This window comes from Poecilia formosa, unplaced genomic scaffold (assembly GCF_000485575.1).
Source record: "Poecilia formosa unplaced genomic scaffold, Poecilia_formosa-5.1.2 Scaffold54, whole genome shotgun sequence".
In the NCBI taxonomy this organism is placed as follows: Eukaryota; Metazoa; Chordata; class Actinopteri; order Cyprinodontiformes; family Poeciliidae; genus Poecilia; species Poecilia formosa.
In genome coordinates this window covers 1,914,037-1,931,788 of record NW_006799993.1, presented here as the reverse complement: position 1 = coordinate 1,931,788, position 17,752 = coordinate 1,914,037, and positions in this window count along the sequence as shown.

The following is a 17,752-nucleotide window of genomic DNA, read 5'->3' as shown; positions in this document are numbered from 1 at the left end:
CATCCAGTTTCATCATTTCTATGTATGAACCTTTCATGTGTGACGATGAAACTCCCAAAGTCAAATCAAATCAATGTAATAAAACTGATGTTTTCTGATTAAAGGGTTAAATATCAAAACACTGATCTTCCAAAAACACTTAGCCACTTTGGTTTTGCAAGATGTCGGCCCGTGTTTTGCAATACCCAAATATAGTTGGTGTGTGTTTGCAGAAACGTTGGCAGATACCCTCCTGTGGGTTGTAGTGTCACGCTGTGACGATGTGGCCTGACTGCTGCTCTGCTGGGGAACACACGCCGAGGTTTAGAAACACTGAAATCCTCCAAACGTACACACAGGCACTTCTGAGCTGCTGCCTTTTATCTCCTGCTATGCTGTTTTTTTTGTTTTTTTTTGAGAATTAATAAAAGGATGGATAACAATACCAAAGCTTTTACAGATGCTCTGTCTTTCACACCTGAGATAGTTTTATATATGATATACATTCATGAGGCTGCCCAGCAAGAGGGAGCAGCATAATACTCACACAGCTGCTTTGAAAATCCATGATGTTTGAGGTAGTTAACTTTAAATACGTTTTATGGTGTTAATCTGCTCTGCGATAGCAAAATAAACCACAGAAACCCCTCCTGGTTGGAAAAAATATAGAATTTTAAATATTTATGAGGTAAAGCAATGAGGACATTAATCTTTGCATACTCCACTTGCAGGAGCGGCACCGATACCCCCTCGCTGACACAGTGTCTCTATAGCACACACAGACCCAGACACTACAGTGGAGTAGCAGGAGATAAAACGAGTTGATCCAATTGATCTTTAGATTTGAACTGCAGATAAAAAGTTAGACCTCAGAGACGACAGAACACAGCTTCACTGTGCAGCTGATCTGATAGGAATCAGGCAGAAATACAGAGATAAGAAGTGAGACCATTAAGAGAAGAGTTTGGAATGTTAGAGACAACGTTGAAGGAAATGCAACAGGACTGCACAAAGTGGGTATTCTGAATCTTTCATTTGAAAAGAAGATGATGACAATGATGATTTGTAAAGTTGGCACCAAGAGAGTGCTAGGAAAATGTCGATCAGAAAGATGAAACCGAAGTCAAAAGACTTGGACCTGACGCAGGGCGCTATAGTTGGAGGAAACTTGGGATATTAGCATAAACAAGTCACATCAGCTGTCAAACACGGTGGTGGAGGGTTGATAGGTTGGCCTTGCTCAGCAATTGTTTCTGCCCATCAATCTGGGAAGCGTTTCAATGCCATTCCCAACGTGTTTGTAATCCATCATTCCTCAATGGGAAAAAGCAGATGCTAATTCTATCAGGAATGGACACCCCAGCAGATTCACATCAAGGTCAAAGCACATTATGCCCAGAGAATTAATAATAAATCAAAGACAATCATCTCAGAATCTACAGAAGTCAGTTGGTGTGTAAAGTCTCTGGATTTTTGGAAACAGTTGAAAAATTATGAATATTTATGGGGGTTTTTTTGGGAAAAGTTAGAAGTGCTGGTAATCCTTCCAGAGAAACTGTACTTTGGAGAAATTGGAGGGCAAGCTCTCTTCTCGCTAAAAAAAGGGAGATGCAAGGACAACCACAAGACTGAGTGCATTCACAGTAAAATGCACTGTGAAATGCTTTAGGAAAGTTAAAGAGACCATATGAGCATAAAAAACAATACACCAGTAAGGTGTATTGTTTCCATATAATGAAGACTTATTATATGGACTTGTTATGTACCAACCCAGTGGAAATCAAGACCTCAACCTGATTCAAAAACGTTTTTTGGTCCTGTAACAGAGTTCTGTGAAAAGTAATGTTTCTAAATAAAAGTAAAGTGAATCTGCCTGTAAAGAAGATTTGATCAAAATTCTTCAACAATGATGTTAGAGACGGATAAAATATGATCTTACATCTCCTTGTCAGAAACAACCAATCAGACCCAGAGCCTTAGTCTGACAATCACGCTCATGTAAATGCTACATGCACCCTTCCCCTGCATAGCAGGCACCGTTGTTCAAATTCAAGATTTTCGATGTGTTTCAGCTGTGTTATTGGCAGGGAAACAAGTTAATGCTACAGACAAAAACTGTCAATTTCTGGAGTTCATGGCATATTCCACCGGGGAGGGGGAGGAGGTAGGGACCTGTACGATGTGTTTGCTCAAAAAGTCCAAGGTTTTCTCAAAACTCCCCACTGCAGCTTAAAGAGGCTGTTTTAACTATGTGGCGAGCAGCTTACAGATGAGTCTGAAAATCTTCTGCTCGCTCCTCTCCTTAAGGGACACACAGTTCAAGTCTTCTGAAAACGATGTTCAGTCCTGAAATAACAATGCCGTATCCGAATGTGCACGAGGACCCCACAGTTGCCTCCGGCAGCTTTAATCTATGAATGAAATATTAATGGCGGAGTTAAATAGTTTTAATTGGCCCGATTCTGCCTGCAGTAATAGGATTCTGCTGAAGAGAAGATTTAAAACTTTCTGGTCGGCGAGTCGTGATGTCAGAGCTGTTCAGAATCACGCCTGCTCAGGGAGCCAAGTCTTCTGACAGAATTTCATTAGTACAACTTTTACTGTCTCACACAGCTGTAAATGCTGTTTTAGGGAATTTTCCATCCTGACAAGAACAATATCCTGGAGAATTGATCAAACAACCCCCCTCTGTGACTGTAACTGTATGTGAGTCTGAAAAGCCCGGCCTGCCTCTCTGGACGTCTCCTCCACGAGAGGAGTGGGATGGATGACTGCACAAGGTTACGGAGGATCTTTCCGGACCCCTCCCTGACTGCTTTACACCTCCTAGAATAGACCATCCTGGGTGAGCTGGCGGGCCTGATTACAGTCTCCACATTTATCAGTTTCCAGGGCTATCATTATCCCCCGGGGGTGAAGTTGTGAATCTGCAGTGGCGTCTGACAGGTGCGCTCCAATTCTGAGATTATTTATAATGGCGGCAGCACCTTTGAATCCTCCGTCACTGGCAGCTGTCCTCAGGAGTGTGTGGCAGCGACACTCTGGCAGACTTTCAGAGGCAGGAAAAAGACGAAGGGAAGAAGAGAGAAAGAAAAAAAGATGCGAGGTGAAGGTTTTCTTTTTTACAGCTGGATAAGAGAGATCCTTAAAAAGATGATCTGTCACTGCAAGCTGATCTGAGTTCAGTGTGAACGTCTCCAGAAGAGAAGGATGTTAAAAAAAAATCTGGTGACTCATGTCTCTAGAAAAGAAACCAAAAACTCTTTCTAACAAATGATTCGGATGTTGGACTCCAAGTATTTGTGACTTTTACTGACAGCGGCTGTTTTAGTAGACAGCATATTTCATGAATAATTGCAGAGTTTGAACATTCTTGCATGACATACAATCCACTGAAAATAATCAGTGATACCAGAAAATATTTAGGTGACATAAACACACAGTGATGCAAAAACAGTGGCTCACAGTACACAGCAACAGCTCAGTGAGATTGGGTGTAAAGTGTTTCTCAGCACCATTTTCAAGCCTGGTCACATATTTTCAATTGGATTCAGTTCTGCTGGGAAACATTTGCAGCATATTGGTGCACCAGTTGAGCTGAGGGCAGGAGAGGAGCAGGGGAAAAATAAAACCGAGGCAATAAATAATCAGAGAGCAGAATATCAGGAGGACTGTGCACAAAATTAAGTGTGCATATTACAAGGAATTCAGTAAATTATTTAAAAATAACAGCAAAATGCTTGTAGGATTATTTTTGCAAAAAATACTCAGCGTTCTGTTCTTTGCTGCGGCACTGCACCAACCTCTGGTTTGTGGTCTCCATTTTTAAAAACCTTCTCAAATCTCAAGGCATGAAATGAGAGGAATTATCACACATTGATCCCTCTTGGTCTGGCTCTTTTAAAGATGATGGAGCCACGTTTGAATTCTCACCTCCCAGGCCTCTCGGGAACAAAAGAACAAAAAGAGGAGAGGCAACAGAGTAGAGAAAAGGCTGTCAGCATGTGGAACTTGCTGTTTTACACGTTTATAGTGGAGCTACAAGTGATAGGACCAAAGTTGAAGCTTTGCTCTGTTGGAGGGGAAACATCCTGCAGAGTGGTAAAGACTGAGAGTTAAAGATCACTTCTAGAGGCAAAAATAAAGGAATTTTGAATAAAACAGAAATAAAAATATGGACTTCCTGTTCCTAGTTAGCACTTGTAACTAGGAACTAGTTGCTAGTGTATTGGCATGTTGGTGTGTTTAGTATCTAACTGACAGGAATAAAAAATAGTAAAATTTGCTTTGCTCAAATGTTTAATGTGCATTATTTAGAGCAGTAATGACTAGCAGTACTTAGTGCAAGAGACCTTTCTCACACTGACAAGCAAGAACTCCCAACCACTGTTAAGTTGTGAATTTAAAAAAAAAAGCATTTCTAATCAGTCATTCATTTTATTGGTAGTAGAGCATATTTCTTCTAACAGCTGCCATGTCTCTAACAGCTTCTTTCACACATCTGTGCAGTCATCAGATTTCAGAATTGAACAGCTTATTCAGACTTGCAGTAATTGTTAAAATGAGCTGAATTTTCCAACTTGGACGTTTTGTGAATTTTCATCTGAAAATATACTTTTTTTCCAGAGCCGGCCGGTAACTCTTGAGTTCATCCAGCTAATGATTTTATCTCATCAGTGCAACATTTCCTTTGATGAGCAGATTGTGTATAAATTCAGTAAAACACTTTCTTGGAAATGATTTTGCGAATCAGGGCAAAAAGGGAAAGATGTGTCATGTTTTATGAGATGAGAGAGACAAAAGCCTGGAAGCATGACTGAAGGTTTCATAATAAGGACAGAAACTTTCAGATTTTGCACAAGGACGACAGGACACGGAGAAGGAGAGAAAGGAGGTCAAGACATGCATGACCAGTTTTAGCTGGTAAATTACATATTAAAGTTAATGGGAGCTCGTGCAGCAGTTTGACAGAAATGTCATAAGTGAGCAGAAAGTGAGACACGGTGGCAAACTTTTAGCTACAGAAAACCTGAAAAACTGTATGCTTACCAAAGGAAAGAGCTCAGAAGTACAGAAAAATTTGGAGGAGTGAAAAGATGAACCTGCTTGAGTTTCTTTGAGCAGCTTTAAGTTTACTGCCAAACCGGCTTGTGTTTGTGTGTTCATTCCAGTCTTTGGTGAATACTTACTCTCGCGAGTCCTTTGGTCCACAGATGAACCGTAGAGTCGGAGCCTGGATGTCAAGTAAAAATCAGATCTGAGTGAAGCGGTGTGTCCTGGACTTTAATCAGAGTTTATGTACAGAGTCAAGAGTGGAGAAGGCAGCTGGTTCCTGGTGAGGTTATTCAGGGGACCGTGGAACAGCTGTGAAGGAGAGCAAACAGGCAGACTGAGGGAGGGAGAATAATAAACACAAGAGGAGCTGAACTAGACACAAAGGAAACTACAAACCAAGGGGGAAAAAGACAAATATTGATTTAACATAACTCAACTAAGAAACTATAACTGATATAGAAAGCCTGTAATTGCATCAACATATTCAAATAAACAAAGAAAAACACACATGAGAACTAACACCCGATCACACGAAGATCACGACACATTGATAGTTTTCTAACTTTTTGCTCCTATTTTAAGTTTGATTCCTGATGATGTATCTGCCTGTTGATGCTGGCTTGAAGAAATGTGCAGTAAATGCCAGCTTTGACATTAAAAATGTTACATTAATTATTGTGTAAATTGATTTTTATTTCATAAGCACTCTAAATAGGCAGATATATGTGTAAAAGCAGCATATGATGCAATTAAAGTTTTTATTTTTCTGTTTGATCATTTCATTGTGCTTGTTTGTGCCAAATGTTGACAGTCTCTTTGGCATCAAAGCCCATTGCCTTCTCTGAGCTTAATGGGAGCGCCCCCGCACCCCTAATGATTAAAAATGTATTGACCCACTTTGAATGCCAGTAACTTTTCAGAATTTATAAAATGTGTAAAGTTCAAAGCTGCATGATTGGATCCAAAATACCAACAGTCATAACTTCAAAATCAAAATTATGCTAGGCTGCAAAACAATGTTGAGCAAGTTTCATCTCTGTGTAGACGGAGCTATTTTGCAAAAATACGAAATTATATTATAATCCCTTTACACTTGTGCAAAACTGTAGCAGTGTCTGTGCCAATTTAGGCTTGAAAAGGAAAAATTAATTCCACATCGTAAATCTTCATAGGATCACAGTACAGACCAGGAATCACTGTAAACACTGAAACATAATCACACATGTCTGGGTCACTATCTGTCCAGCATTTTCTCAGGACTCCCCAGTTGCAAGTTAAAATCCCAGCTAGGCTTCAACAAATAGCATCCGAATGACCTAGTTCACAAAGGGAGTGCAGCATCTGGAATGGCTGTGCAGAAATCACACTGGTTGGGGGCGATGAGGACCAGAATGAGGCGAGTTTGACAGCAGAAACAAACAAGTCACAAACGAAGAAAAGTAGACATGAGGGTGCGGATTGTTCTACAAAACTCTTCTCAAGACTTTATTTGAAGGAAAGTACACCTCAAACTTGACAACGCTTGTGCAAAATGATTGTTTCTGCTTCTCTTTCATGTTAGTTAATCACTAAAATGTAATCTTCAGCTTCAGTCTGAGGCAAAGTTAGCTCAGAGAAACCCTGCAAAGAAACCCAAGGACGACATAAACAGTTTGAGCAGACATCATTAAAAAGCTCATTAAAGGAACCTTTCAGCGGTCGTTTCTTCCCGTTAGGCTCCCGGTCGGAAGGTGATGCTCAATGGCTCTCAAGAGGCGTTTGTCATTATTTTCATTCTGCAGTTTCAAGGTTATAAATACTGATTTCAGACAGAGATGCAGACCTATGACGACTGCAGAGGCATTGTTACACACATCTCATTTCAGACGGACAGAGGTTGACATGGGAACTGTACGTTTTAAATCCTGCTGAGGGCAGAATGATGCTGCACTAACTGACATGATAAATAACAAGAAGCTGAACTTATTATATTTTATGTTATTTCAGAGAAATGAACCATAAGTCATCCTGAGAGTACATTTTTGTGCTGGATTTTCTCTGCCGTCTGCAAAGCAAAAATAATCAGACGTCAGTGCTGAAGATCTGTGGAACGACAGCTTTCCGACAGGAACGCCTCGTTTTCCTGAAGGTGCTTGTTTCTAAAGCTGAAGCTTGTTGCTCAGAGCTTCACTTTTACTGACATATATGGATTAGCTGAATGATTTTCCTGAACATACTGAAACACTTTGGGAATGCTTAAACTTCTCTAGCTGCTATATGCTGAAAACGTAGAATAATGATAATTTCAAAAGTTTTCCCAAGACTAAGCTGGTCAGAGGAGGACGGGATGCAGGGTTGGTAAATGCCATGTGGAATATAAGCTGCTTTTAAGCTCTCCTAATTTCATAATTTCACTAATTTAATTTGCTTGTATTTGTTAGAAAAGAAGCATAAGCATGTTTACGGTTCCCCTCTCTGCAGAATCATTGAAAAATTTTCTTCTGGTGAATTGGAGATATCAAAAAGGAAAAAAAACTAAAACAAATAAGCGCAGAAAGACTTGAACTCTATTTGGAAAGCCTTGTCAGATGACCTTGTTTAAAATGAGTATATTACTAGGCCAAGCACATCCATCTGGAGATGCTCTAGCATTAACTATGGCATAATTATGTGATAATTTATACTTGTGTGGTAATAGGGAGAGATTGGAAATTTTACGATGTTGATTATCAGACGTCAAGGTGAAAGCAAAGATGTAAAGAAGATTTCAAAACAATTTTATTTGCAAATGATGTACAGTAATCTAGCAACATGTGTGACATTTTGAAAAAGGCATAGGCATGATGTAGTTTGAAACTGAGATTGTATAATTTTACACAGGTCAGGGATGTAAAGAAAGAAAACGTAACCAAATATAAATTATTCTACAATAAAATGCTCATAATTATTTTTTACTGATTGGGATTAACACATTAAACTGATTTAAAGCATATTAATCCAATGCATGCCTTACAACTTCACTATTGGAAAGCCGTGCCGCCCAGTTTGAGTTACTGGATCCCACAAAGTTAAAGGGGAATGGACACCTATTACACATTTATTCATTCCTATTTAATTTTGTCACATTACATTCACAACTTAAATATGTTTTGTGGTAGAATTGTACATAATAATGACACTAAAGGAAAATAGCATGTGGTTTTTGACATCTTTTATAAAAAAACGACAATCTGAAAAGTGCGACATGCAGCCAGTTCGTTTTTGCTAAATTGTTCAATTGTTCCAGTTGGACTGAGAGAGAATAAAGTCTGAACTCGGATCAAACTTGATTATGTTAAACCTGAACCAGTCGACTGTATCTATTGACTATGTTTAAGGGGTGAACCTCCACTCCAGTCTTTTGCGATGTTATCTATCTAGTTTTCCTTCAGGGTTCTCCTGTCTGTAGCTCCATCCATCTTCCCATCAGTTCTGACCTGCTTCCCTGTTCCACATCCACACTGCATGGCTTCACTATGAAGATTTTTCAGGGTGCAGTAAAGTTTTCCACACCACCTGTTCACTTTCTACACTAAACGGCTTGCCAGACATTTTACTGGGAATGGCTGTGGCTTTTAACTGTTTTCTTTTCCTACCAATTCTTTGGTAAAGGCCAGATTTTTGCACTATGCACTCATAGCTGTTCTTTGCAGCTCCTCCTGAGTTACCATGAGCTTCTTAGTTGCTTCCCTCAGCCTGTCAGTTAAGGTGGACTGACAGGTCTTGGTAGGTCTGCAGTCGTTCCGTTTTAGGTTGATGGATTAAACAGTTCTCAGTGAGATGTCTAAGCTTTATAACCTCACCTTGCTTTAACCCTTCTGCCCAGCCGTTTCCTTGACTGCTGTGTTCTTTGGTGTTCTTGATTTCGTTTGTTCACTAATGTTCTCTAAGAAACCTCTGGGGCCCTCAGAGTACATCTGTGTTTATACTAAGCTTAATGTCCACATCAATGGACACTACTGTATGCTCTGGACTTTACATACCAGAATTAAGGCGGCTTTCTAAAGATGTCAGGCTGTTTCCAAATGGGTCCAGTTTGACTCTGGACTCACAGGCAGCAGAGGGATGGATCTGGAACTAACCAAACTGAACCATTAGCACTGCAATGACCACTTTTAAAAGCGGAAAAGGGTAGAGGAGACATGTTGAGGTCATTAGAAGAGCAAACATTTATAAAATGTAACATTCTGGTTTCAGCACAAATTTTATTCAATTTTTGCAGCTGCGAAAAGGGCTTATAAAGTCCAGATAAAATGCAATAAAACCCAGAATGTGCTCATTATTGCTCCGAGTGTTGGTGCGTGTTAATCCAAGCTCTGCTTATTGTTCACCTCTGTGGTTTAAGAGGCTTTTTACAGCTGACAGAGGGCCATTTAATGACAGAAAAAAACACCTCTAAAAAGGTGACTAAAGCTCTAAAACTCCTCTGAAACCATCAGAAAGCTGGGCTGCTGGATCAGAAGAGGGGTTCTGCACACATTATCTCATTAAACTGAGAAGCTCTGCTGTATTTAGAAATCCGTGCCATGCATCTGATTCGATACACACCTGCTCAGCTCTGCTGTCTCTCACATTACGGGACTTAAAGAATTCTTGAAAGCTGATGATGATAACCATCTTGTCAACATGTAAATTCTTCATCTGCTCGACAGAATACCATGATTAATGGCTTTAAAGTTGACACTCTGTTGCAAAAATAGGAACCAGGTGGGAGTGCATGAAGAAAAATGATGCTCTGCAAACAGTCAAAGCTGTTCAGCTCTGCTGAGGTGCTTAGCTGAAATTGGTTCATCAGAACAGAGGAAAACACAACGGAGACGAAGCACCTTCAGTCAAAATACCACAGGAGCTGCAGGAAGATTTCATTACAGCAGAGGCTCATTTCTAAAATCTCATATGCAGCTAAGTGTTTGGGTAAACTCAAACTAATGGCCAGACTTGTTTTGTTGATTGAGATGCGGCTTACAGGTGTGTTAAACACAAATATTTTGGAACGGGGCATCGATATAAGCAGTACAGGACTTTCAGCTTTTATAAAACTAGAGGAACAGTTTGACAGACTCCATCAGAGCTGCTCGTTTTAAAGAATAGAAATACGAAGCATCAAAGTCATTTCACCTCAAGTACAACGCCGCGGTTCCTTTTTGTAAGAGATAAAATAACCAAAACTCCACAGACCTCGTTTTTATGCTGCAGATCAGAGGTGTCAAACTCATTTTCACTTTGGTCCATATCAAAATTATGAATATTCTTAAAGAGTCGGTTGTGCCAGAATGTACTGATAAAACAGACAGTTAAAATATTCATAAATAGCTGTCCCTGCATTAGATAGGTACTTTTTAAAATAAGGAATGTTGAACGTCGTTTCACATTGCTGTATTTTGGCACTATATTTGTCCGTAGCCTCCATCCATCTCGCAGTCAGAAGTGGACATGAGAATCGAGCGTAATGAGCCAGATCGTCTGATCCCTGCCTCTCGGCCAGCTTCACGTTGGAGCCCGGAGTCTGGATGACTTTGATCTGCTCAGGTTAGGTGTGACAGAAATACGGCGACCGAAACACTCAGAGGTACTCTTTAAAAAAAAAAAAAAAAAAACTGTTAGAGGGAGGATTAAAGCTTTAAGCTAAAATGTAACCGTTAATGTGCACCAAAAGGTTTATATTTGTGAGCTCTGAATATTCTCTAACACCCTGGAATAAAAACAATAATTTTCTTACTTACTAAGTAAAACTAACACAATCTGATCATGCACAAGTGATGATATAATTTCATTTTAGTGGTGTATGTGTTAAAGAGTCAGGGTGATAGTTTTATATTATATACCTTAACTTTAACTTATGCTTTTTTTTAATTCTGAATTAATAAATTACAGAATGCAACATTCAGTTGCTTTTCACATTTTTTATTTTTTTTTAGCATCACGTGTCGATTTCAAAAAGAAATCCCAACAAGAACCTGATGCATTGTTTTTGATTCCGTCTTCATATATTTGGCGCCATCTGCTTTCTGGTGCAGAAACAAATCAACTTGCACATTGCACTCCCTCATGAATTATCTCCTCTGTCTATGAATCCAAGTATAGAATCGCCTTCTTTTAGAGCCATGCTTTTGATTCATAAGGCTGTTCTGCACTTCAATAATAAGCCACATGCATTTATTGCCTCTGTGTGTGTGTGCAGAAGTGTGCTGTTGCTTCTGTAAGGCTGTTAGATGTGCTTGTCTCTGTTGCTCTACAGTGAGGTGGTGTGAACATTCCTGACACATTTTTGATTTTGCCTCTAATGCAACAACTTCACAGATCACAGCAGGACAGATAGGACAATGGCTGCTTAAGATTTTATTGGATTAAGCTGATGTTTCTGAAGATCCACTACCAGAGCTCAGGTGTTTGTTTTCTAACAGCCATGCCAGTGCAGATGTTTTGTTCAGAATCCTTTTTCAGATTGATATAATCTCAACAATGATGCAAACAATGAAATTTTGACCTCAAGAGCCAGTTGTAAATCTAAATTATAAAGCTTCTGTTCTTTCTACAAGAGAGGGGTGGAAATGGTGCAGCTTTGGGCTGTTTTTAAGCTCTGATGTCAGCGGCATCTCGTTCTCAGCCATGCAGTCTTCCTCTTTGAGCCGAGGCATCAAACCATGTGATGGTCACGCTCCTGCAGACGGAGGAGATAAGCTGCTTCCTCTGCAGAAAGAAGCTCCTGTTGCTCCCATTTGGAAAAAGGGGGACACAAAACGAGGATTAAGAACGACACAATCTCCTTCCATAGATGCAAATCTGTCACTTTGGAGCCGTTTGTCTCAGTGGGTTTTTTTCTTTCGTGTTGGATTTTGGTGTAATGGGGATATGGGTGGAAAGAAATGCAGCGATTATTCAGAGATGATATCGTGGGTTCACATTAAAATGGTGCGAATCAAGAATGAAAATTGGAGAAAAAATAGAGCATTTTGCGGCTGTTTTCTAATTCCCTCGGGGCTCAGGAACAGCTTGGAAAAATGGGATCAAGGGAAAAAGGACTTTAAAAAAAAAAGCATCAACTGAATTTGGCTTTATGACAAAAAACACAAAATATTTGTATTTCACCTAAATAAAAATATTGGCCATAAAATAATGCATAAAAATCCACCCCATTTAAAGTGACTGAGCTAATTCAATAGAAGCCCTTCAATTGGTTCTTGAAATGTCAGAAAACTTCCTGGTTGTGTAGCTTCGGAGGTTTTCCAAGCACAATCCACTCACAGGAGATCCTATGGCAGATCCAGAGCTCTTCGGATCCCCTCTGGCTCTGGACAAAACTCAGGATCAATACGAGAGTTCTGCTGGAAAGAGCGATGATTGAGTTTCCCTCCTAAGCGATCTCAGATAAGTGGAAGAGGATGGATGAATGGATGGATGGATGAAGGATGGATGGATGAATGGGTCTCCTACTGATTCAGCCTCATGTCCTCAGAGTAAGGCTGCTCCACTTTCTTATACGAGGACAAAGTGGAGTAATAAAATAAAACCCAGAATCAGCAGCCGCGCAGTGACACAGTTGTTCACATAATTGTTTCTTCAATAATTATGTTGATGCAGCACTTTCTTCTGCTGCTCAGCTCTCATTTATTCAACACCTCCGACTGTTGGGAGCTGTTGGATCCTGCGGGACACGGAGCGGATCGATACGGACTCGGATCTTCAGCCCTGAATCTTCTAAACACTAACAGCATGCTGCTGTCTGCTCAGCAGAACCAAGGAGCACTTATGTAAAACAGCCAGTTAAGAACAAGAAGAGAGGAAAAAAAACAAACTGTGTTGTTTATTCTGGTGTCTGACTGTCTCAGAAATGTCCCTGTCCACTGTTTAGGGTGTAGGATATATTTATATGTACACGCATGTGTGTCTTTTAAGGGGAAATGATTGAATATTTCAGATCAAAGTGGTAACAATTTCCAACAAGTAGAAATTTACGCGTTACTGTAACTTAGTCTGATTTAGTGTATTTGTACTTTTTTTTTTTAATTTATTTATTTTTACTTTACTTTTACATCAGTAAACATCTTGAACAATGATTAGCTAGTATGTATTCGCGTTTTTATTTTGGATGTTGTCATTGTTTAGTCATGATCTGCATTTTCCATGAACATTTTGGAACTGGTATGTTCTAATGTTCACCTATGGTTTTAATGCACATTGAACAGGTTCAACCACAGGCTGGTTGGGTTTTCTTATGTCAACAAACCTCCCATTTAACTTCTTATTGGTCAGCCTATCTACCAATAAGCAAGAGTGTGATTGGATGCTGAGAAGGTTCATAAAACAGTTTTTATGACCCTGATGAAGACCAACAACCAGAATTGGTTAATAAAGTTGTTTTTACGGCCTTGAAGTGTTTCTGGAGTTTTAACACTCAGTTATTTTCAATCAAGTCTGCCACTCGGTAAAATATGTTGATAATGAAGGAGTTGATTGTTGTTCTAAAATATAATCATAGTATTTCACAGTCTTTTAGTGGATATGAAATGGTTGTACAGTTACAATCCAGGAGACAGATACATGTGTTGCATTAAAACATTGCAGAGATGGATGATCAACCCACTTTACAGACTAACATCATTAGGCTTCGACACAGTGACGTTGACAAGTAGACGGATAAAAATCTGTTCTTCAACATCTGATATACTGAAAAGACAATGCAATGCTGATCATCAATTAAGAAAGAATAATAATAATCATGATTATATATTCATATTAATAGTTTTTGGTTGATTACTGTAATTACGGTCAGCAGAAAGATAATCTCACAGCTGTTGAGTCTGCGCCTGGTTTTTGAGATTTATATTGCTAAGCTGTGGCTCATTTCTTTAATTTTGAATAAAAATATATCATCATAAAGGGTTACATTAAAGTAGAAGCAAAGTAATAATCCAGTCTTTTTTGAGTCATGGCTTAATGAGGCATACTTATTGGTCTAATCAGTATATTACCTAAATCCCACAGCTCTAAGGATTCCTCTGGTCCTCCTACAGAAGCAGCCTAGCGCTGAGATAACAGCTGACTTTAAAGGATAAAAAATGTTTGATTCTGTCCTCAGGAGCAGTGTTTCATTTTTTTTGTTCTCTCTTATGTTCTGAAGTTTTCGGAGGTTTTGTTCTTTTAATCAGTCAAATGTGTTTTTAAAATAGACTTTGCTTTTCAAACACAAGGTAACACAGTGAGGCACTGAACACAGGTATTTAAAAGAAAACTGTTGCTGATGGGGGTTGAACAACAGTTTTGGGGTTGGACAGAATTATATTTACAATAAAACAACATAAACAAAAACAAAGCTACTCTTCAACAAAAACAAAAAGTAGAGAGATACTTACACTTCCTCTATTGCAATTATTTGTTTTACCTTCTATAAAGATACTCATATCATGTGTCTATTTAGACAAACACTTATATACACATACATATATACACATTCTGTTATACAATGTTCCAACCCTTGCATTTGCATGAACTGCACATTATAATACATGATAAACAACATCCACCTGCATATTAAAAATTATCAAAAATATTTCTATACACATTCAATAAATACACACATACATAAAACAATTCATTACTTACATATTTATTTTTATATATATTTTGAATTGATTTATGCTTGTGGTGAGTTTGACATATTTATGCAACAAACTCCATCCACTCATGGCTCCATCAAAACAGTTTGCTTGATGATGTTAAAATAAAATAAAGGCATTTTAAAGAAATTTGCTTCTATTAACAATAATCAGTGAATAAATTCTGTAAGTCCTGTAAACACTTTTCAGGATTGTTAGGATCTCTGTTCTGCACACATTGCAATTTGAATCACATGTAACAATCTGTCATATTTGTTTTAATTTTATTTTCTCTTAAGTTAAGTCAGATTTAAGATGAATATTAATTCATGTCGTGTACACACTGGACATCCAGGATCCCCCTCGTCTATCCGTTTGACCTCCCAACCTCTTTCCTCTCCACTGGACTCCTGGGGTTGTGATCTCCATCAGCTTGGTGGACAGGGGAATTCAAATGGGCCCTTTTGGACTCATGTTCACTCAAAAATGTAAAACTTAGCACAACAGTCTCTTAAGAAGCCTCTTAGCCAACAAGCACTGAGCTCATCTTCATGCTGCAGCCTCCTGACAACTTTAATATTCTACCATTGATCCTGGAAATAACAACATGTACCCAGCTGCTCCTTTGAATCCTAAAAACTAAAACCTTTTTGGCACTTTTCATAGATTTATCCTCAGCTGCCACATGCAAGGAGGATGCCAGTGTGAAAATCCCTGATATCTGTTTTAAAAGTTTTAGATGATATAAGAGAGAGGATGGGTAGAGAAAGGGTTGGAGGAAGAGACATTAATTACTTAAATGCTTTAAAATATTCTTTAATGTACAATCTGATATTTCAAACACCTCCGGTAACATCAAAAAGCTGTTATAAACAAGCTGCAGAAGAGCAATCCACATATCCTCCACATCCAGGCCTGCTTTCCCTTTCCTCTGGGACTCAGCCGGCTCGGCTCTGCTTGTTAAGCTGTGGAGGAGCAGAAAGAAGCCGAAGATCCTCTGAATCTTAATCATGCAGACTGTACTGGCTGCAGATTTACTGAGCCCGCTAAGCAGCAATGGATGATCTGGGTTTCTCGCCTTGCAAATAACTGGATTTCTTTACAAAAAAGAAAAAAAAAAAAAGAAAAAGAAAACTGAACATGATGTAGTGTTTAAGAAATATGTATGAAACATTCAGATGCACATTTGTTACATCAGCTAGATAATAATGAAACTATTATCTAGGAAAATTGTGAACATTTAACATAAAAACGTCACTTGTTGGTTAAACTTTTATTCCATTACATAGAAACTATTTCTTTTTATTAAAATCTTAATCCTTAAAATAATTTAGGATGACTTATCATGCTTCTTTGAACTGGTTAAAATAGGTCTACTGGCCATGCAAAACATGCTCACTAAATTTTTTTGCTCAAAATCATTCTTGGATGATGAGTTTTAAGTTTGCTCAGCTCTGCCTATTTTGAGCCGGATGAGCTGTTTTAGGGCCTCTTGTCACTTTAAATCCAAATAAGCTGCTTCTGGCCACGCCCCCAGCTCAACATTTACACCAGCACGTGAAAATGGCTGCAAACAGATCCACAATTATATAACTTTACTTCTTTGAAAACCAGACGTAGAGCCTCCTGCACAACCAACATGAACACAGCAAATAGTTTGTAGATTGTAAGTCAACAACAAAACACTTGTGGTTTTGTAAATGGCTGTCTTTTCCAGCAGCCATTGTACAGGAAGTACAGCGCTAAAGACAGCTGAGCAAACATGCAGGAGCTCTGCTACGTAAGGGGCGGGGCTTGGCAGGGTTTGCTGGTTAACAGCGATGTTCCTGTTAATGGTGACTTAACAATTAGGAGGTTTTTGAAATTGCTCATTTTCCCACAATTAAAAAAACAAAAAAAATAAAAGAAGACTGGGTGTGTTTTTAAGCTGTTGGGTTGGTTTTAGAAGCAGTAGACACCCAAATGGAAGTCCCCTTTAAAAAGTACTGTAAGATCATCATAACTGATCACATTAGACAACATCTGAATTCTTTCTTTCATCCATTCATCACATGTCTACATGACCTAAAGCCCATTTGTTCTCCACTGTGATGTTCAGCTGGAACTTCAGTCAGTTCTCTTCACCATGTCTGGAGTCCTAAATGCATCTGGTTGCTGCGATGCAACTGAGTTATTAACTATTTGTGTTGGTCAGGAGTTGCATAGTTCCTCCAGTGAATCTGAGGTCTCTGCCTCATGGCATGCGCCTTAAAAACCTCCAAATGTCTCAGGGAGACATTTTGCTTGGATTAACTGCTTGAGTTGAGGATCAGCTTTCGATCATGAAACTCCTCTCACTATCTTTAAATTAAGGGGACCCTCTTTTGGTTATAATCAGTATGTAAGTGTCTTTACAGATCAACCTAGGAGGTTTCAGACTTCTGACATTTCTAACAGCGTTTTGATTTGACAAAGAATCATTATTTTTTTGCATGTCTTTGTTGGTCTCCTCCAAAATGTCAGATAATTTAGCCAATGTGTTTGCTGTTCTTTTATACGAATATAACTCATAGGTGATTGCGTTTTGAATCCCCCCCTGTGTTCAGCATCCTCCCATCATGCTGCAGCAATAAGGTTACACACCAGCCACCGCTTCAGCTCCTTAACGAATCGAGCAGTCGGTGTAACGGTTTCAGGACAAAACTCTCCACCCTGCCCCCCTTGTTTATGGAGCACATTACTCATCCGCTCCTCCTCTGTGCCCGTTCAAAGATAATAAAACCATTAGTCAGCAGTCCACCTGAGCAAAGCGAGGTCAGACCTCTCCTGTTTGTCTGCTGCTGCCGGTGCTATAAATGAGCTTTAAAGTCACTGTTATAAAACATAAAATTGAATATTGTGATTCTTTTTTTTTTTATCTTTCCATATCAAAACACCCCTGGGGGGGGGATGCTTCATAAAATGTGAGTTTTTGTGTTTTATGCTGATAATTTTCTTCAGTTTTTTTTTTTTTTTTTTTGAGAAAACTTGGGGCTGGGGGGGGGGGGGGGGGGGGGGCTTCATAAAATTTGGGTTTTTTTTTTTTTCTGCTTATTTTCTTTAGTTTTTTTTTTTTTTTTTTTGAG